The sequence below is a fragment of the Tiliqua scincoides genome, chromosome 1 (genome assembly GCF_035046505.1).
Source record: "Tiliqua scincoides isolate rTilSci1 chromosome 1, rTilSci1.hap2, whole genome shotgun sequence".
Lineage (NCBI taxonomy): Eukaryota > Metazoa > Chordata > Lepidosauria > Squamata > Scincidae > Tiliqua > Tiliqua scincoides.
The window spans coordinates 101,047,294-101,069,290 of record NC_089821.1 but is presented as its reverse complement, the minus strand read 5'-3'; the positions used below and the strand labels follow the sequence as shown (position 1 = coordinate 101,069,290).

General features: G+C 44.2%; 1 protein-coding gene and 1 pseudogene across 1 annotated transcript in view; one reads left to right on the top strand and one right to left on the bottom strand.

Annotated features, from left to right (window-relative positions):
• KCNH7 (potassium voltage-gated channel subfamily H member 7) overlaps positions 1-21,997 on the top strand; it is a 357,422-nt gene that overhangs the window by 47,187 nt on the left and 288,238 nt on the right. The gene's annotated exons all lie outside the window — the stretch shown is intronic.
• LOC136638029 (5S ribosomal RNA) lies at positions 18,292-18,408 on the bottom strand (annotated as a pseudogene).

Genomic DNA, 21,997 nt, shown 5'->3' with positions numbered 1-21,997 from the left:
GCTCTGTGCCTGCACCACCAAGTTTGGGGAGCAGCTGCCCAGCTCCACTCAGTTAGTGCATGGCACTCTCATTGCAGTTTGGGCATGAAGCAGAAGCTGCAGGACAGGTGAGGCATGCCAGGTTGTTTTTGCATTGCAAAATTCACAAGGCAAGTGGCAAGTCCACCTGCCTACTGAGTATCTGGTCTTCTCTTCTTTAGAGTAGAACTTCAGAGCAGAGAAGTAGAGTTATCTGGCACAGAATGCAAGTCAGAAGCTGTCCTACTAGACAGCAAAATCTCACAGACAAGATCTGGGGGGGGCTGGGGTCTCTCTCATTGATCACGTGTGTGCAGAGTTCCAGAGATGGCTTCTGCAGTTGTTCAGGGGAGGGAGCGCGCATGGCTCTGTGGTGCATTGGTTCAGGGTAGCTTGCTAGGCTTGAATGCGCTGTATCAGGACATCAGGATCCCCCTCCCCTAATGTAGATGGGCCTCTTCTGAGGAGCTAGAGCAGGAGCCTCCAGACGTTTTGGCACAAGGGCTTGCATCATATATCTGACACAGTTGTCAAGAATAAAAATAAATAAATAATACATGCATGGAGAACCAATGTACTGAGAGTTTGATTGAATACAGTAAGTGGGTGGGGGTGGAAGGAGGAGGGGAGCTTGCACAGAAAGAGGGGGAAAAGATTTTGGAAAAGTATCAAGCAGCTAGGACGAAAATCACAAATGTTTTTTGGTTCCCTTTCTGCTTCGTAGAAGTTTAACACAGACATAACTTTATATTAATATTCCAGGTCTCCCCACATCAGTATATATCTCATTCAGCCAGTAGTGGTGCCAAATGTAATGCAATGGAATAGAATTAATTTCATTCCATTCCATTGCATTACATTTAGAACCTCTGGTGGCTGAATGCAGTATATAGCCACGCTGGGAAATTCAGAAGTGCATCCTTTTTGCTATTTTTAGCCCCGAGAGGCTGGGGAACTGGAGGGGCAGATTTGTCCTGCGGGCCAGGGTTTAGAGACCCCTGGGCTAGTGAATTATAATGCCCTGATGACTGACTACATTTGTATCATTCATAATTTCCCAATCAGTCAGCTCCAGCCACTTATTCTTTAAGCCACACTTGCTGAGCGTTTCTGTTTGGTGTTAAAGGTGTTTTGTTGCTGCTCTTTGGGCTTTTCTGATCTGATGGTCCGGCTAATGAATCCAACCATCAGATCATAAAAGGTGATAAGGCTGATCAGCTGCTGTTCAGGCTGTGTACCCCGTGGTTTAAAGCCCCATATAAAGGTCTGACCATCAGCTGAGAATGGCCCACAGAAGCCTCCGGACGTTATTTCTGGTTTTCGAAGGCAACTTCTGGTCTGACAGGTTGTAGCTTCTGGAGGCTTCTGCAGGCCATTTGGAGGCCCATGGAGGCCAGTAGAGGGTCGCAGCCTGGCATGACCCAGGAAAGGTCTCCGAAGGCTCCAGGTGAGTAATTGTGCAAGCTTCAAGAGTGGACCCCAGCTTTGGATGCTGGACCTCCAACCTCCACGGAATTCCTTATCTTCCTGTGTGTGTGTGAACCAAACCCCCATGGTTAAAGAGGGCCAACTGTATATTCCTTCTTTTGCAGGCATCTGTATATACGTACATACCACTAAATGCATATAAATAATTTATTTCATAAATAAATTCTAAATGCCTTTAGACTAGTTTGACAAGCCTGCTGCTCTGAGAATTCTTTTCTACCTGCCCTATGTTTTTCCTATTCACGCTTTAAATGAACAGGACAACTAAACCATGATGGGAGGGGATCCATAAACTCTGGTATCAAATTGCTGGAAGCTGGGGTTGATCTCATTTCTCAGCAAATATCAAATGGTGGAAAACATGTCAGATCACATTGTATTAACAGATGCATCCCTACAAGACCATCTGATGCTCCCGAGAGTGTGACTTTACTACATGGTGTAAGGGATGGAGGTTATGCCTGATGTACAGAGTTGCTTTGATGTAATTAGTGCAAACCTTTCCAGATTAATTATGGCAGGGTGGATAAAATGCAGTGTGGGGATTTCTCCAACCGTCTGTCTTCTCCCAATAATTATAAGGGATTCCCCTTTCCCTTCTGTCAACTTTTACTCTGCCCCTGGGATCTCAGGGCATTCCTAGCTTTTGTGTGGAAGAGATCCCCTTTCTTCCTCCCCAGTGAATCCTGAGGAATTCCCTTCCCTGCTGTTCTCTTGTTTCCCCTATGGGAGGCAGGGGATTCCCTTGCCTTCTGTTCTGTTCATTAATTTATTTTACTGGCATCTCTGTTTCAAATGCTTCACACTGGTCTTGGTTTTCTATCTCATTTTGCTGCAGTTCAACAACAATACTGAAACCAAAACAACAAATTTAGATTTGGTTACCAGCAGTTGTGATCTAAATAAAGTACAGGACATTTAGTTCCCCCTTCTCCCTCTTTCTCCCTCTCCACATTTCAGTACTAATTAATTAAGAACGGGCAAAAAAATGGACTTAAAACAAATAGCACCTCATAAATCTTCATGTTCCTCAGAGATGTGCTGGTGAAGGTACTTCACTCCAATATAGGTCATATCCTCTGACAGTTCTTGTAATGCACAGCAGCTCTTTTGCCTTAATGATGGTGAAGCCCCTGCAGCTTGCAGAATGTCATACATCAGCAGATGTGGGCAAAATGAATCCCTCTCCGAAGCCTCCACGGCATCTCAGCATTTGTTATAGATCATCTTTGCTTCCAATTCAAAAGAGTATTGCAGAACATTCAGCACCATGTAAGGAGGAGGGCTGCTTGTGCTTCAGGGGTGGCTCCCTCTTTGAAACATCCCACCCTAGTCTTTCACATAAGCCATGCAGTCCCAGGGAAATTATAGGCATGGCCTATTAAGCTTCCCATACATTTTTCAAACAGGGTTGCCAGCTTGCTACCCAAATGTTCATGTTGTGACTTGAAGCTGCAAGATGAATCTTCAAGTAGCTCCACTACCCAGAGCTATGCTTACCAAAGTTAGGGGTATGAGTTTAGGTTCCCTTCCCCTTAACTTAGCCCTCCCCCTTTTTATAAACTCCCTAACCTTTACATGTGTGAAGGGAAAATGCCTAAGGCTATAGCTCTCAAACTGTGACCAGCCAGGGGAGTCACAGAAGCCTTGTGAAAAACCCATTGCCCTATCCAATGTATAAGATTGTAGCCCTAACGGGGAGCTGTGACCAATGGTCCAGTAGGTCAAGGGAGCCACCAGTTGAAAAGCTTTGGGAATCACTGCCCTAAAGAGTTCCATGTGGAGGGGAGGGGACATGACTCCTGTGCTTTTAGAAGCTGTGACTTTTCTCAGCCTTGCACCTCCATGCTGGAAGAACACCTCCTGTTGAATTTGTGCCTTAGTGAGAACATATGTAAAGTTGGCAGCCAAGAATGCTGCAGCCAAATAGCAGCCAAGATGCTTTCATTTGTTTGCAAAGGAAGGGTACCTTTTGTGTGCTTTTCTCAGTCACCTGCTGTTCTCCTGCAGCTGGGCTTCTCTGTTATGCACAGAACCCCTCCATGTCATTCTTTCTAGACCTGTGAATTTCTGCTAAGTTGCACCAGGCAAAATACTGGAGCTTGATATGTCGCATCCCTCCTGCCATCTTTTAAAAGGTAACAGAATTGCACATTCAGTGCACAGGCAGGATGGCTCGTTACTCCAGCTGCTCCTTTCAAATGCGCAGCCTCCCTGTGGCACAGGGGCATTGAACAGGAGGCATGAGAGAGATTGGAAAGGTTTGTGCCACCATGGGTACCTGACTGAGTTGAGATGCTCCTGCTAAGCCAATGAGGCAGCCCGAACAGTGTGAGCAGAGCACACTCCCTAGCAGCACACCTGCTGCCGGTTTCGGTCTCATGCCTTGCAGTCAGACCTACCACTGGTTCAAGTATTGTACAAACACCCCAGGCTCCTAAACCTCTTCTGTTTCACACTATGCTCCACTTCTTCTAAGGCTCTGATATCTGGAAAATACAACAAGCTATCTCATAGCCTAGTTTGTTTGTTTTTTGAAACTCAGACCCACCAGGAGTGAGAAAGGTGGCCACCAAGAGTCACTTTATACACACGCCCCACACCAGCAGCCCAATCTTTTCCCCTGCCTGTACTGCATAGTATGGAGGGGATTGGATAGCCAGCAGGAGATAAGTACAACTATTTTTTACCTCTCAGTAGGCTGCCTGATCACCTATGGGTCTTCTTCACACCTATGCCAGCCATTTTGCTGGTGTAAGTCCAAGGAGGAATTTGGGGGATAGAATTCTGGTGCAGGTTGCTGCTGTCAGATCTCTCCCTCTCCCAACATGCCTTATTACTCCTCCTCCCCTTCCACGGCCCACCCCCACTGAAATTTCAGCAGTGCCAGCAAAGCCTCTTGCGGCAGCAGCCCAGCAACACCCGACAGCGGCCTGGTGTCCACGCCACCCAAAGGTGCTCTGCGATGCCGGAAACCCGTTCTGCATAGAGCCCATAGGATTGGGCTGTAAGTGTATCAGAAGGGTTGGGTCAGGACAGCCTTCCTTTCTCTTTAACAAACTCCATTATATTTGCACTGGCGAAACGACAGGCTGCTTTGAATATGTACAAACAAAAGAAGCAGTTTCTATAGCAACCGTGGAACCATATGAAAGCTCTCTCTGATTCACAGCTATCCTCTCGTTCTTGCTCTCTCTCTTTCTCTTACACACACACACACACACACACACACACACACACACACACACACAGACAGGCAGAAAGAGTGCATCATTTTTTGTTGCAGTTTATCTCCTATCCTGTTCAATAAACTTACTGTTTTTGATTCAGCTGGGAAGAATCAAATTATGCCTGAGATGAAAAAGATTATGAATTGTTTGCTCAGGGTCTCTGACCCAAGTTTGGCTCCTGTACACACAGTACAAAGAGTCACACTGAAGACACAGAGCCAGGGTGGTGTAGTGGTTTGAGAGGTGGACTTAGACCTGGATGATCCAGGTTCAAGTCCTCCCTCAGCCACGAAGCTTCCTGGGTGACCTTGGGCCAGTCACTTTCTCTCAGCCTGACCTATCTCACAGGGTTGTTGTGAGGACAAGAAGGAGGGGAGGAGCAGCTGTGTAAAACGCCCTGAGCCCTTTGGAGGAAGGGCGGTATAAAAATGTGAAGAAAAAAAATAAAAGCCATATGGAATGCTTCAAAGGATGTCCACAAACACTACCTTGCTGAATTAGGATTTACCACGACATGCTTTTGAGTAATGGTTGACCAAGTGTGTCTTAGGGAATTCTGGCATTCTTTGGAAGTTTATCAAGGGTAGTTTACTGATCACATATCCTGGTGTAGATATATACATATGTGGAGATCAGTAAAATGGTAGACAAGCTTCCCTGAAAGACAGCCTGCTATTCGCCATTTTCCCTGCAATGTGCAGACACTGTGAATGTGTTCCAGGATGCATGGACAGTTCACATGACATAACAATGAGGCCTGACAGGCCTGGTCAGTGCTCAGGGCTGCCTCCAGATTTGTTGGTATCCTCAACATGATGTCTTCCAAGGGACCCCTCTACCCTTCTGGTGGCCTCCTTTCTCAAACATTGGCTGGTGACACTGTCAATTGCTGGTTAGTAGCTTAGACAAGTGTCCCGGACAATCACACCTGCCATTTCCCCCCCCCCCTCCAGTGTCTTGTGTTGTGTCTCATGCAGCACTGCACTGGAAATTGTGATAAGATAAAGTTGGTGGGCTACAATAGGCTCAAATTTATTTTCACTTTATATATATTAGAAATAGTAATATTGTTATTGCTATTGGACTGCTGCTGCCACAGGCAGTGGCAAGTAGATAAAAATGAAAAGGTCCACTGTTGTATGGGGATGGGGCCCATCCAGCTTGTGGCCACTGATTTTGGATTGGGGTCAGTCCTCCCTAGGAAGCCGGAGCAGGCATTCGTTGTGGACCCATCCACTGGGCTGAGAAGCCGTGTGCTGACGTTTTTTAAACTTAAGCCATTTCTGCCCAGAATTGCATATATGCAACAAGGATCAAATGTGTACACTTGTGAGCTGGGCAGAAATGGGTTCAACCGGGTACTGCTAGGCAAACTACTGTTAGCAGGGTCCCAGAACAGATGTGCAAGGCTTCCTTAGCAGAAAATCAGATGCAGAAATGTTTCCTGATGTTAGAAAGTTTGAAAATTTCTGCCTTTTAAATGTATGCAGTGGAGAAGAATAGCTCAGAGAGCCAAAGCCAGATCGTGGGCAGAAAGCTGAACACGGTGCTGGAGGACTTGGGATCTGATTCTGCAAAATATCTCCATATGGGATTATTGAAGAAATCATGATCCAATAGGGTACAAAAAGTGGGTTGTCTGAATCCTTTCTTCTTTCCCAGTGAGTTCTGCCCTTTTATTTTAAAGCCAGACTACAAAATTCAAGCGTGTGTGGCCTCATGTACATGTGTGCATTTCACAAAGCTTTCTTCCAAAGCACCTGTGAACATTGATCAGGAAAAGATCAAGAAAAGGCCCCAGTTGGTGTCCCCTTTATACCCAGTGCAACGTGTGTACATTTGGCAGCCTGAAATGTGAGTGCAAGATATTGTATGAGAACCTAACCATATAATTCACATGCAATCACTTTTGTTATGAATGATTGGCCATGTGCTACTTTGGCAGAAGACAAGGCTGTTGTGCATTTAATTTCAGTCAGGTGTTGCACTTCTCATTCCAGCAGCACAATGACATAACAAGCTCCATCTGCTGAAAGGGCCCAATCTCCTCAGCTACTAAAGGGACAGAAATCCTGTCTGCTGTTATACATCTGGCTGTCTTAAATTGACTGGTGCTTGGAAGTGAATAAGATGGGATTCGCCCTTTCTGTTCAGTGATTTGCAATTTATTTCTCACCTGAACAATTCATCTTTCAGATTCGAGGAGGTGAGCTAAGCTCCCCTTCCTTTCAGAATCCATTTCCAATCATGGCTCTTACAGGATGTTCTCCGTTGCAGACTTAACCACAGTACTGCAACCTATGTACTGTGCCTTTAGCTCCGTTAATGGATTGTACTAGAAGTTGACAGAGCATGTTTTGGCAATTAAGAGGGATAATAACACAGGCTGATCTGATGCAAGGTGTCATGAGCACACCCTTCCAGTAAGCTTTGGTACATTTCCTCTAATGGGAAATTTCTAACTTGACCTAAAATCAGTAGTCATGCTTTTACAAAATGACAATTGTTTTGAATAATGGTAGTCCTTTTAGGGGTGAAGAAATGTGTGCAGTGGCAAATCGGGGGTTGCAAATGTATCCTGCCTGTGATTTCTTTTATTTTTTTTTCCCTTCAAGAAAATAAATTATCATAACAAGCACCAAAAATCATGAAATATATTTTGATTACTGAAAGACAAACCTGAGGATCCTGAAGTTGGGTAGCGAGGCTGGCTTTCTTCTGGCTTCACAACATGCGCACCAGTGAATCAAACACTAGTCAACCTTGTCCCCTCCCTTGAGGGGAGGCTGTCCAGTACTTGAGGCAGACTGTTCACGTTTAGCTTCCTTATTTTTAAAATTGCTATGTGTTTTGTTCAGGAACTTATCCACTCACTGATCATCCCGTTAGTCAAAAAAGAAAACTTTAAGAGCGCCATCCTAAACCCTTATGTCAGTGCTTTCCAGCGCTGACATAAGGGCAATGAAGCTCTGAGGTAAGGGAACAAACATTTCCTTCCTTTGAGGAGGCCTCCATGAGTGCCACCCATCTGCAGGATGCAGCACACGTCCCATTGGCACCTCTATGCCAGTGCTGGAAAGTACTGACATAAGGGGTTAGGATTGCGCCCTTTGTAACTTAAAAAGTGCTAACATGTACTGGAAATTGGTGATGCACCTCTTGATAGTATCACAAGGTCCAGCAATACCATAATGAAAGTAATTTCTGCTTGAAATTTGCAGAACTAGGTTCCCCTCCCCAGAGGAGGAATGGATCCATTTGAATGGAATGTAGTGAGGGCACTTTCTGAATAGCCTCCAAAATGTTGTGCATGTCTTTGCCATTTCTCAAATAAGAGGAAATTGGGGAAGGGGTTATAGCTCAGTGGAAGTGCACATTCTTTGCATGCATAAGTTCCCAAGTTCAGTCCCTCACTCCTCCAGAACAGGAGTGGGAAAACCCTTCTCTGTCCAAAAAACCTGGAGAACCACTGCCAGACAGTGTAGCTTGGTGGTTTGATGCTGTAGAACAGGGGTGCCCAAACCCTGGCCCTTGGGCCACTTGCAGCCCTCGAGGCCTCTCAATGTGGCCCTCAGGGAGCCCCCAGTCTCCAATGAGTCTCTGGCCCTCCAGAGATTTGTTTGAGCCCACACTGGCCCGACGCAACTGCTTTCAGCGTGAGGGTGACTGTTTGACCTCTTGCATGAGCTGTGGGATGAGGGCTCTTTCCACTGCTTGCTTTTTCACATCTGTGATGTAGTAGCAGCAGCAAAGGAAAGGCCAGCCTTGCTTTGTGCAAGGCCTTTTATAGGCCTTGAGCTATTGCAAGACCTTCATTCATTCATATAAGTTCATTTCTATTATATTCATTTATGTAAACTTAAGCAAATTTATTCAAATTTTAAATGTAAATTTATTCTTTTTTCCCTGGCCCCGACACAGTGTCAGAGAGAAGATGTGGCCCTCCTGCCAAAAACTTTAGACACCCCTGCTGTAGAAGTTAACCACTTGTATTCAGTACAGTATTACTGTATGTCATCAGGATGCTGTTATAATGATATCATATAATTTGAATTTCAATTGTTTCACTTACACATAATTTCTGGTCCTTGTAGGTCAACATTCCTAAGAAGGGTGATCAGGCTGAACTCAACCAATAAATGATAAGGAGTCTGTGGACATAACAGTCCATCTGACAAGTAGACACAAGATGGGCAGCAGAGATTAAAAAAAATAATAATAATAAGGTTCTGCAGCACCCAGGGCAGTTCCTAGGGAGCAGACAACTTGCTCTGAAAAGTTTCAGAAGTCAGAGACAAACCACATGTAATATTAAACATGCCATCTTTTCCATAAAAATTAGTTGGGGGTATCCTAGGTGGGTACCACAGTGTCGGTGGTGATTAACCCATTCTCCTTTTTGCTGCAATCTGATGCAAATACTTATACCTGGGCTGCTGATGGTGCCTATGGCAACTTCCTTCCCGTTGTAGTTGGACCTCACCGAGGTCCCTGGCAGAGGCTTTCTCAATCACCTTCTGCTTAATCCTTTTAGTTAGCAACGCCAGAGGCTGAACCTGGGATCAAAGAGCTCATGCATGCAAGGTGTGATTTGCTTTACTCCAAGCTATACCCCCTTCTGTGTTGCCTTGAAAATGTGTTCCCTCATCATTCCCGTGTGTGCGCATTGGCTTGGTTGTAACTGCCCATACTTGTAACCATGAAACTGGCAACATTCGCATTTAGACACTTCACCATTTTAACTGCACAGAAAGCATCATATGCCTTGGAAGGAAACTTCTTCAGAAGGTATCAATGGATCGTAGCTCTTCAAGTGTTCATTCTTCCATCAGGAGTAAAAAAGTCTGTGGGAGCAGTGCAGTGCAGAAGGGATCTAGGCTGATTTGCATACACTGACCTTTCTAGATCAATAGACCATCACTGCTGCTGTATTGAAAGGCTGGTTAACTCCTCTAGCCCACTGCATTAGAATAACACAGATGGGTCTCTTCAAGGGACTCTTGAAGATCCTTTTACTTTCAGTAATTGTATTCATCCCTCTTGATCTACTGGATGGACAAGCCTAACATTCTTACTTATCATACTGCCACTTAAACCATGGTTACTTCATGATCAGCAGCAGCCCAACACTGCCCTATCAAAGGAAATGAGATATATATGGAAGGAATTGTATTCTACTTTAAAAGAAAGGACGGTTTTCCTTTTCACTATCATAGCTCATTTGGATTTTACTGCAAAGGGACTCAAAGCACATTATTTTTGCTGACATGTGGGGAATCCTTTCACATCAAAGAGTAGATACAACCATTTACCAAAATGGTTACTTTCCACATGTTACCAGTTTGTAAGCCAGTCATCTCAATCCATTGGCCTATTGGTGAGGAAAATGTTAATCATGTTTTGGAGTGGTAATATTTCCCTCACCTTCTGGTAGGATGGTATAGATGACAAAGAAGTCTCACCAAGTAACAAAAAACAACAACACCCCTTCCTTAAATATAAAATCTCTCTTCTGGCATCTTATGTTGAATTCATTGACTGGCTTGAAATTAATGGTTATCTCTGAATCGACGAGGCCTAATCACCTCACTCATCCATAGTGCACATATTAAGGAGTAAATTATACATGGAACAGGGCAGCGAACACAAGAGATGTCATTTCTGTCTTATGGGCTGCTGCCGAAACTAGCATGCCAGCAGAAGCTGTTGGAGCTTATTTCCTGAACAGCAGGCAAATCTTATTGATACTTTTCCCTTTTTTCAATTTTTTAAAAAAGTATTTTACATTTTTGTTTTGTGTAGCCCTGATCATGATTATGTGTTCCAGCCCTCCTTTTCCTAACCACAAACATGCAAGTTGTAGGTGCATAGGATCGCTCCATAAGATTGCATGAACAGATCCTATGTGCATACCACCTGTTCATATGGAGTCTGTGTGCATCCAAGCAGTCAGTGCATGGCAGTCAGGAAGAGAGAGACAGTAGGCAGGATCATGCTCCCCATTCATGTGCCCATCACACACAGTTGGAAGACCATGTTATTTCAACTGAATTCACCCAAAAAGTGATTTGTTTGCCACCCATTCGCTCTTTTCTCACCCTGTGCACATGTGGCTCAGAAGACACAACCTGATTTAATTAGAGCAGGGTTCTCCAAACTTTTCAGTACGAGGGCTACCTCATATATTTTACACATTTTTGCAGCCCTCCCCCCAAATGAGTTTTATAAATAAATGAATGAATTTTACTTGGATCTTTTTTGTAATCAGCATGATATGATTCAGAACAAAAGAGAAATGTGACAATTACAGAGAAAAAAATGCTGTGCTTAAATTGAGAAATATAATGAGTAAAAATGACAAATGTTAGCAAAAAAAATTAGCAATAATATTTTAAGTTGCTGAGGGCCAACTAAAATCTTTGGGGGGGCCAAATATGTCCCCTGGGCCATAGTTTAGAGACTCCTGAATTAGAGTGACTTGAGGGGCACTTTTGGATTCAGAAGCCATGAAGATCAAAAGCACTGGGAGGCAAATTCTGCTCTCACAAGTGTGAGGCTTAGCACTAGAGTGTTATCAAAGACATGTATTTCTTTTGGGTAAATTGGCCTTTTCTGTTGAGTTTTTATGTGCTGTTTGCTAATCTGCTTTCATGGGCATTGAACTAATGTTTCTGTTTGGGGATAATTTAAATGTGCTGATTAGGAAGACCATATTTATATCTTGAGGGAAGCCTATATTTAAAAAAGGAAAACCTCACAGACAAATGTTGAAATTGGCTAGAAGACAAAAGTCAAGCTTTGTATTATGCAAAGTGGAGCGTGAGCATTAACCATATCACAGAGAATTGGAGGAACAAGAGCCAGTAACAAAAGCATAAAAATCCAGCATGTGCTTCAGAAAAGCACAGTCAAGCTAAAGATTTTGCAGACAAAGATATTTCAGATATTTGTGTTATCTGGTTTACCTTTTGCATCAATGGTTGTCTGGCTTTGCTCAATCTCTGTTCAACAGGATTTGTTTGGTTATGTATCAGTTCACAACACCATGTCACCAACATTAAAGGTCATGAAACTATATTTTCCCAGTGAAATTAAAATAATCGATCATATTCAGGCTGTAGTAAAACAAAATTTCCACTGAAAGAGCTCATGGGGATGAAAGCTGAAACACATAAACTTAGGGCCCAATCCTATGGTCTGTTGCACCGGTAGTGTGCGTGTACCGCCGACTCTGGGTGTTGCAAATGTGCCATAAAGGATGTTTGCAGCACCAGGCATGGAGGGAGCACTGGTGCTGGGTCTCACTGCCGGGAGGATGCCAGTGAAAAGCCACCGACAGTAAGTAGCACCTCCGGGTGGTGGTGAAGCTTTTTGGGATGGGGAGAGGCATTCTGGGGTGGGGGGATTGACTGGTCCGGGAAGGGGGAGGGACCAACGGAGGCCACATGTGCCAGATCCAATGCTCCGTGTTGGGCTTGGAAGCCCAACGTGGAGCTTCTCAAGTCTGCACCAGCAAATAGTTGGCACAGACTCAAGTCGCCCCATTGCGGGGGCTGGGTCTTTACTTGGGGTAAAGAGATGAAAGTCACCTTCCTCCAAGGAGACCTCTGGCAGCCTCCCTGGCCCTGCTGGATACAACAGTAGTCATTTTGGCACCGTTGTACCCAGTGCTGCTGGGAGGATAGAGCTGGGCTCCCCGGCTCCCCTATGATTTCTGAATTTTGACACTTACAGGAACATAAGAATGACTCCCTGAATCAAACCAAAGCTCCAAACTTAGCACTAGTCTGCCTAGCTAGGTACTGTGGGAGAATCCACACAAGCAGAACTGTGTGGAAATAGGCATTTCCTATTGCATTTCCCCAGCAAGTAGTACGTAATCAGAGGTTTTACATCTAGCTGTCATGACTAATAGAGGCACTGCAGAAAGATCTTGTACTATTGTGGATTTCAGTGCAGCCTTCAGAGCTGGTGATGTAATCTGTTTGTGTGAGGTGTGTGTCTTTTATATCTCTTCTCCAAAATATGAGGTACTTCCAGGCTACAGAGAAATGTTGAGGAAAGATTCCCTAAGGAGGAGGGGGCTGTCATGGCATTGCAGTTTGTTAAGGACATATATGTTAGACGTCGCATCAAAGTCATCATGGTCTAACATCTATTTTTATTTAGAGACTAAATAACAAAAATATAAAATGAACATGAGAAACAACGAACATTTGTAACTGGTTTACCAGTCTCTGCTAGCCGCACACACACTGCTCACATACTCCCGGCCCTGTGATTATTCGTCCCAGTCAATTGGACAAGGTTTGCTTCCTTCACCAAATCCTGAGGACAACTATTTTGACAGCTTTTGTCCCCACATAGTTGGAATGTTTATGGGATGGGCAAAGGTCTAAGAAGACTAAATGTAAAAATTTTTATGTTAAAAAAAAAGTGTTTAACATAGAATCAGGTTAGTGCCTTGCTTTCCCAGTTACAAGAGGAAAGTGGTAGAACACAATATCATTTTTATTTGGGCATCTTACTTTTTGTCGCAGTTTGCATTTAAGGAATTTGAACAAACTACCATTGAAAATGCAGCTGAAATGGTTAACTTTTCTCCCATTAAACAATCTAGATAGGTCAGGTCAATATCTTGTTGGCATTTTATGTCATTTTATGGATATTTAGATAGGCAAACTAGAGGAGAGCAAACATACTTTGAAAGTCTTCCTATTGATTTGTTCACATCAGAACCATAAAAAAAGGCAAATTCTTTGTTGACATTTTAGATCAAGCTTTTGTTAAATCAATCCTTTAATCCTTAATATCTTAGCCAATGTTCTGTGAATTAAATGCTGAAATGTACGAGAGAAATATTACCACATTATTGTGATGCTCTGCTACTTGGCATCACAGTGTAATCAGTTCCACTGAGATTAGGTTTTTTGTTTTAGGGAGCCTTTGGATCTTATCCTTCTAGAGTAGACCTGGTGCTATATCAGCTAAGTACCAGGCGAGAAGAGCAATCCCATGGTTCATCCTCTTCTCTCCTGGTAATGTGAAATTATGCGATCTTCTTTCACCATGAGTTTTCCTGCGCTTGCAAGTGGAAGGGAATGTAATGAAAAATTATTGTAACAAGCAAACAAGCTCTTAAGGAGTGGTGACAGCTTGTGCCAGGCCCTGGGGCATGCCATGGGGAAGGCTTCTTTTGTGTGCACTTTGCATATACACCTTGAATTTCAGGACTTTCCCCTACACACCATACTCCTGTCTCTTGCCCCCACTTTACCTGACTGATTGACTGCCAACCACCCAAGTGGACAGGCAGATGGGTGGGGTCTTGTTCCCAGTGACCCTCTGCTGAGCGAGAGAGCACCCAAGTCCAGCAGCAACAATTGTTGAAACCACTTCTTTGTCTTTTTTTTCTCGTGGAAGTGTATGGAGGGGAGACCTGTACTGTTACGTATTAAAATAAAAAAGAATATGAATATAGTTAATGGGGGTTACACCAACCCTCGTGATGCCTCTGCATTTAGGTTATGTGTATGATATTGTAACTTGTTCTGTATGGTCTGGTACGGGAGAGAAGGTTCATCATGAAGGTAACACAGTGAGCTCACACCAGTTGTTGCAAATCCTAGTGATGCCTCTGTTTCCATGCACTTTCCTTTCAGCCTGTTTCTCAGGCTTTTGGAAAGCAGAGCAGGGAGGAGGAGGAGGAAGAAGAAAGAAGTATGTGGTACCTAAGGGATGGGAGAGGAGGAAGGACTGAGGGGTGCAATGGCAGCAGTTGGGTGTGTGATGGCACACAGTGGTGGGAGATGGGAGAAGTTGGTGCTGCCTCGACCACTTGCTTGACTTAGGCTAGGCCTGATCAGAAGGACTAGGAACAGTCCTCAAATCAGTTGTGCTTGTTGTCTCTCTCTCTCTCTCTCTCTCTCTCTCTCTCTCAGACACAGACACACACTACTCTGTGTTGTATGCACTGGCTTTCCCAGTGAGCAATAAATAGTGAAGTTGTTGGGTAAGGTCTGGTATGCATTCTCGAACATCCACTGTTCCTTATCTTAAACTTCTGGATTACTGTATTTAAACGGGCGATGCTTCTGAAACATGAGCATTTTTCTTCTTTCAAAGTGGTCATGAGGTAGAAGCTGATTATTTAATTACTTACTTACTAGACCTTTATTGGCATAGAATAAATACATACATATGAAAAAAAACTGATTATATTAGCTAGGGCTTTGAACTTGAGTGTTGAGTGTACTTTTAACAAGCTACTATGTATATTCTTTTAACAATGATAGTAAATGGGACTTACTGCTGGTTAAGTGTGGGTAGGATTGCAGCCTAGGATTGTAAAAAATGTTCCTGCTTAATGATGTCACTTCTGGTCATGACATCACTTCCAATGGGTCCTGACAGATTCTCATTCTAAAAAGTGGGTTCCGGTGCTAAACATGTGAGAACCACTGCAATAGAGAAACGGAGGCTGGAAAACTGGTCTCTTCTTTCTTATGCAGCAACTCAGACTTCCCCAGATCAACTACACCAGGCAGAAACTGGCTGGCAAAGCCAAGATGGAAATTCTTCTAGTTATGGCTTCTATGATGACCGTAGCATTGTGATCTGACAACCCATGGAGCAAATAAGAACCAAGTAGGAGTGATTGGAATGAAATGCGCCCTGCTGATTTGAGTTAGCCAGCCAGCACTTGGGATGCAGTCCTATTGCCATTAACACCTATGGATGCACTCCTATTTACTCAAATTTAAGTCCCATTGTGCTCATTAGCTCTTACTCCCAGGTAAGTATGCATAGGATTGCAGCCTTAAGCTCAAGGTTTTAAGTCTTGGGGAGAATTCTACTGTTTTGCATGGGTCCTGCTCCAAAGTTCCTTCCTCCTTCAAAGGAGAAGCACCCTCTGGTATACTTCTACACCATTTTTTTTCCTATTCTGGATCATAAATGAAAAATGTGAAAGTGAGAACAGTAGGAGGAAATGCCATAGTTTGTGCAACCAAAAGTAAAGGAGAGGTGAGGTAGTGGTGGATGTCTGGAAGACTCTTTCTGCTTACATTCAGCTCTGTGTGGGAGTGACTAGAGATTGCAATAGTTCAGTTCAGTTCAGTAAGATCTTTATTGGCATAAAATACAGAGAAAGAACAAAACAAAACAGAAATATACAAAGACAACACAACATAAGCATAAACATCAGTCACTGCCCAGAGTCCCAGGGCTCTGCCTGACTATTACCCCAGATAAAAAGGAAGCGACATTATCCAGAGTCTCAGAATCAGGTGTGGAAAGGAGAGACTGAAGCATGATTGAATCCTCCCAGCCCTGCATCCTAGCTAACAATGGGCCTAGATATTTCTTGCGTGACGCATCATGTAGCGGGCAGTAAAAAAAGGTATGCATTAAAGTCTCAATGCAATCCCTACCACACTTGCATTTCCTCTCTGAGTAGGGGATACCGCTGAACCTGCCCATTAACAAGGCAGATGGAAGAGAGATTGCAATAGAAGCAGGCTGAAATTTTCCTAGTCCCCTGCAGCAGTATACCACACAGTGAACAATATGCGGCTCTCCTCTTTCTTGGTGTGCTGACTTTTTCCATGCTGTCTAAATCTTTGTTATTACAAAGGATTTTAGTTTTATTAAAACATAAAGCTATATTGAAGAAAAAACTGAAAACATCTGCTTCCTTTTTTTCATCCAGGACTGATTATGATAGAAAGAAGAGCTTAAAATATGACAGTAATATCTTCTAAGTCAGGAGTGTTGTTTCATACAGAGGATCAAATAGCATTCATCATGCCTGCTGAGGATTGGAAGTGATGTCATTAGGCCAGAAGTGATGTCATTAAACAGGTCATAACCAAAATTATGCAAAATTATCATTAGCTGCAAATGAGAGAAGAGAAAATACTCAAATCTTGATGGGACAGCCGAATTTTCATGTGAGCTGTGCTTTTAGTAGTTACAGCTCAGGGGTGCTCCATAACTGAGAGCCTGATGGCCAGAGAAAAAGCTTTGAAGGGTGGAGAGAGAGGGGGGGCATCACTGGAAACATTGTACAGAAGCAGATAGCAGTTGAGAGCATGGTGTTTGGGAATGCCCACCGTGGCTGGAGGGCGTGCAATAAAATTATCAGGGCATAAGATAGGGAGGGGCTCAGGAGGTCCCATTCCATGAATGGTGCTCTGTTTCTTATTCTTAGGATGCAAACCCTTACGGCAGTATTTTTTCCCCCTTAAATTCCCTTGTGCAGTAGACTAGCCCAGTTGTCCCGCTCCCTCAGGCCAGCCAGCCAATCAGCTGGCAGCAAAGCCCTGCTGCTGGCTGATAGGGGTTCTGGCATGGCAGTCATTGCTAGCGCGCCATACAGGCGCGCTAGCAGCCCTACCACAAGATGCTACTAGTTTGGATGTCTTTAAAAGAGTATTGGATAAATGCGTGAAGGATAGATCTATCCAAGGCTACTAGTCGTGATGGTTGTGTTCCTCCTCTGGCCTCAGATACAGCAGGGCATTTCTTGTGTTCTTATGTACCGTCAATTAACAATTTTTCATCTCTAAAATGAGAGTCATCATATGATGTTCACTTCTTTAAAGAAGTGATTTAAGTCATGCACTTGCCATAAAATCTCCTACTTATTCTGCACATGCTTCTATTTTACTTCCTCTGTAATCTCTTTCCAATAGCCCTGTTTCTTCTCGTCCACAAATAATTCATTTTCTGAATAACTGTTAATTAGGGTTGTCTCATTGTTACAGTAATTATTATTTTACTCTTTACTAAATTTTGCTTTATTGTTCTTAAAGTTCATTATGAAAGCATCGGTTGAACTGCCACATGAGCGTTGCTTAAACAAGTGCATTTCAAGCATCTCTTGGTTCCATTGGCTCAGCTGTAAACCCCTCTAATATTAATGAGTTGTAATCTGAAAACTTTTGTGTCCTCTTTCCAGTTTATGATCTCCTGCAGGGCCAGCTCTACCATGAAGCAAGATGAGATGGACTTGCTTCAGACTGCAGGTTGAGGACTAGTCAGTGGAGTCGCTGGGGGGTGGGGTGCAGGCCACACCGGGTGACATGCACTGGGCAGGTGATATCCCAACTGGCCAAATTTTTTAAAATCTTGGAAGTTTCAAATAATACCATAATATATCATTCAATGTGTAATTCCATGCGGAATGCAATGAAACAAACTGTGTTGAAAAAACTAGTGGGGGCAGGGCAATGGTACATAAGCACACCCACTGCCTGGGGCGTTGCCACACCCACATCATAGGAGGAGGTTCATAGGGGTGATGAGCCTCCTTTGATGAGCCATAGGCACTGGCCTCCTGCACCAGCTGACACAAAGCCTAGTGACTGGGACCAGTTATCAAGGGGAGCACAATAGCGCGCACAGCACATCCCCCAGGGATGACCTTCAGAGGAAGGAAACCTTCAGAGGAAGCAGACCCTCACTTCTTTTCCTCTTCGGAATGGAAGAGGAAGGAAGAGGAAGGGACTTGATGGTTGGCTGGCAACCTTCAGTCTCGAAAGACTATGGTAGAAGCCTGCAGCACCCGGTATTCCCAGGCGGTCTCCCATCCAAGTACTAACCAGGCCTGACCCTGCTTAGCTTCCGAGATCAGACGAGATCGGGCGTGTGCAAGGTAACAGTTGCTGAACATGCTCAGGATTTGGGGTTATGATTCTTACAGGAATCAAGAGGAAGATGAGGAACATTTGAGGTGCCATTTGGTGCTCTGCTCTCAGAAGAAAGCTGTAATTGGTTGGTACTGATCACTGAACAGGGCCTTGGGAAACACTGTTTATGCACAAAGGATTTGGGTTTTATTTTTCCACTTTTATCCCATCCTTCTTTAGTACTTGCCAGGGAATGTTTGCCACGGGAAGGTATTTTTCACCATTTCTAACATTCTGTTCCTAAGCAGTTTCTCTGAAGCAGGTGAACAACCCAGACGTTTTGTTTGGAAATACAATTTGTTGGGGATTATACAAGAACCATATATATATATATATATATATATATATATATATATATAGGTACATTAGAGCCTGATAAAAACATTACAGTTTAGAGGACCTCAGAGATCCTTTCCCAGATTTCAGTAAAGGCATAACGAAAATCATTAAAACTTAATACCTTAATGCATTTCTAATTTTTGTGGTTTAAAACAATGGTGAGACTCAATATAAGTTTTATTGCTGTGAAATAATTCAGTGTAACAATTTATGAGGCACAGATTAAGTCTCACTAAGGATGATACTCTGGATGTTCAGGTGTTTCCCAAGAGACCACCTTGGAACATGAAGTGCTAACAGCCCCATTACTTTGGTGTTGGGTAATGAATCTGAAAATCCAGGTGTTTTTTTTTTTAATTGAGTTGCAGGTAATAATCAATTGGGAAAATGACTAAAGTGACAATGGAGTAAAAAAATCAAGCCAAGTCTAACCAAAAAAATGGATAAAAGTCTGCCTTTAGGACTGCCCTGTGGCGATGAAGGCAGCAAAGAAGGCTTAATTCTCTGCCTACAAAGAGCCAATGGGATCTTACATTTTCCTATCTCACCTGGACTCACTGCCCATGCAGGATGTTAGGGGCACTACCTTGGGTGCACAACAGTGGCTGATGCCGCAAGCCGTATGCGCCGGGCTGAGGAATTCATACATGACATTCCTCAACACAGTTTCAAATCTTGGAGGAAACTGGCCTGCTACGGTAGCTCTTTAGCTTGTGGATCCGTTTACCATGAAGAAGTTTCTAGGAGCTCAGGGACACAGCTGCAGGACTACAGCTGCTGCAGAAGTACATTTTGGTACGCACAGGAGACTTTCCATTTTAGCCTAAGTATGAGCCTAAGTATGATGATGCTAATTTTCTGTAATGATTTTCTATATTTAAAAAAATTTCAGAGAGACTTATGAGTGTGGTTTGGTTTTCTGTATTAATATATCTGTCTTCTAACACCTTTCAGTCAGGTAGACCTGGGCTTCACTTTAGAAGCCCAGTAGACTTGGGCTCCAAAAACTGTTCAGGCTATTACCACCCTCCCCCTGCCCTGTTTCACTCCCTTCCCCACCCCTGTTCTGTCTGCCCTGTCACCATCTGCCCCGCTCTGTTTTGCCCCTGCCTTCCACCGTTGGGAATGAACCCAAAAGAAACTGCACCTTCTGATAAAATTCCTTTTGGAGACCCTGGTGCCAAGGAGACTCTTACTTGACCTCATGGCCTCTAACTTATGGCCTGCCTCAGGGTTTGAGCTTGCCCCCCATGCTCTCAGGAACTGTACAAAAATGCTGGGGTAGCACTGCCTGACTTTGGGTGTCACCATATGCTAATGACACCGACAGACTTTCCAAGCTGGAGGAGCTGTAAATGTTCTGAATCAATGTTTTGAGGTGGTGAAGGGCTGGGTGAGGGCAAGCAAAAGGAAATTAAATGTGGACAAGATGGAGCTTCAGGGCAAGAAGCCTCCTGATTGGGGGGGGGGGTTGGTGGATTTTCCTGTCCTCAGTGGGGTTGCACTTCCCTTGAAGGATCAGGTCAACAGTTTGGGAGTACAGCTGATCCAGCTTGGTCCCTGGATGTCCAGGTGACTACAGTGGCCTGCAGTGCATTTCCCCAGCTTTGCCTGTTATGGCAGCTGTGACTGTTCCTGTCTCAAACAGCCCTAGCCATAGTTATGCATGTAATAGTAACTAACCTTAGGGCGCAATCCAAACCTGCGCTGGAGCAGGCAAGCCAGGATTCTTGTGCTGCATCCAACGCAGGTTCGTTGGGTGCAGCGGCTCAGCCACGGGCAAGGGGAAGCTCTTCCCCTTACACCTGGGTAAGGGCTGCGCGCCCCTATGGGTCTTCTCGGGCCTGTGCCACCTCTGGAGGTGGCGCAAGTTTGAGGAGAGTGGAGCGGCTGGAAGCCGCTCCATTCTCTCCAGGGACGGGGGTTGGAATCCGGCATAACCACCAGGTCCCAGCCCTGCCCCCGGCTCCTGACACGCCTGCCCCGGGGCCGCCCTTCACCCGCCCTCCCCCTGCTCAGAAATGCCCCCTCCTGCCCCCTCCCCATGGTCCCCACACCTACCTTTGTCACTTGCGTTGGCGTGAGTGCGCCGACACAAGTGGCAGTGCGGGAGCCGCCGTGGAGGCTTCTGCCTGCCTCCGCGTGTTGGTGCATCTAAATGCACATTTGCAACCCTCCTATGCCGGCCCAAGGGACTTGGGCCGGCATAAGGCGCCTTTAGGATTGCGCCCTTAGTAACTCAGTTAGGCCTTTTGTAACATGCTCTGTCTGGGGCTACTTCTGAAAAACAGTCCAGAAACTTCCAATTGCAAGAGTTTTAACAGGGATGATGTTTTATGATCATGCTATGCTTGTTACTCCAGCTGTGTTGACTATCAGTTTGTTTCTGGGCATAAGTCAAAGTGCTGATGGTTACCCTGCACATGCCAGATCTTGTCTCATCTTGGAAGCTAAGCAGGGTCAGGCCTGGTTAGTACTTGGATGGGAGACCACCTGGGAATATCAGGTGCTGTAGGCTTATACCATAGTCTTTTGAGACTGAAGGTTGCCAACCATTTTTTTGCCTTTAATAAATTGCTTATCGAAAGGGTGTCTGAAAGCCTGCTTTCTCCCACGTTAATCTGCCCATCCTGTAAGATATTTTAGGAAGGCTCTCTGGCATGTTTCACTGCCATCAGAAGTTCAACTGGTGTTATCTCATGAGAGGGGTCTTTTCAATGTGATCCCCATGCTGTGGAACCTATGACATTCCAGGGGGTCTACCGCTGGAGTTCCATTCCCAGAGATGCAGCTGTTCTCCTCTGAGTTTGTTTTTAAGTGCAAGTTGAGTGCTAGATTTTTTGCCAGGCCTTCATAGAATTCTTATAATTTTGCTCCCTTGTAAAATTCTCTCCCGGCTGAACTACTTTTGTATTGCTGTTATCTTTGCTCATTTTAAGCCATTTCTGCCCAACATTGCATATATGCAACAGGGACCAAATGTGTACACCTGTGGGCTGGGCAAATTGGTTAACTGAATTTTTTAAAACAATTTTTTCCAAACCTCCCTGAATCCTTGTTGAGAAAGGCAGGATATAATTTTTTTTAAAAAATAAATCATTTAAAATTTCATCTTCGATCATAAAAAAGTAAATTCCTGAATCCCACAGGCATAACATTAGGGAATTCCTGTCCAGCAGCAGTGTCTATTGTAAGGGTAAAAATGGACTATAAAAGTGAGTGCCTGAAATA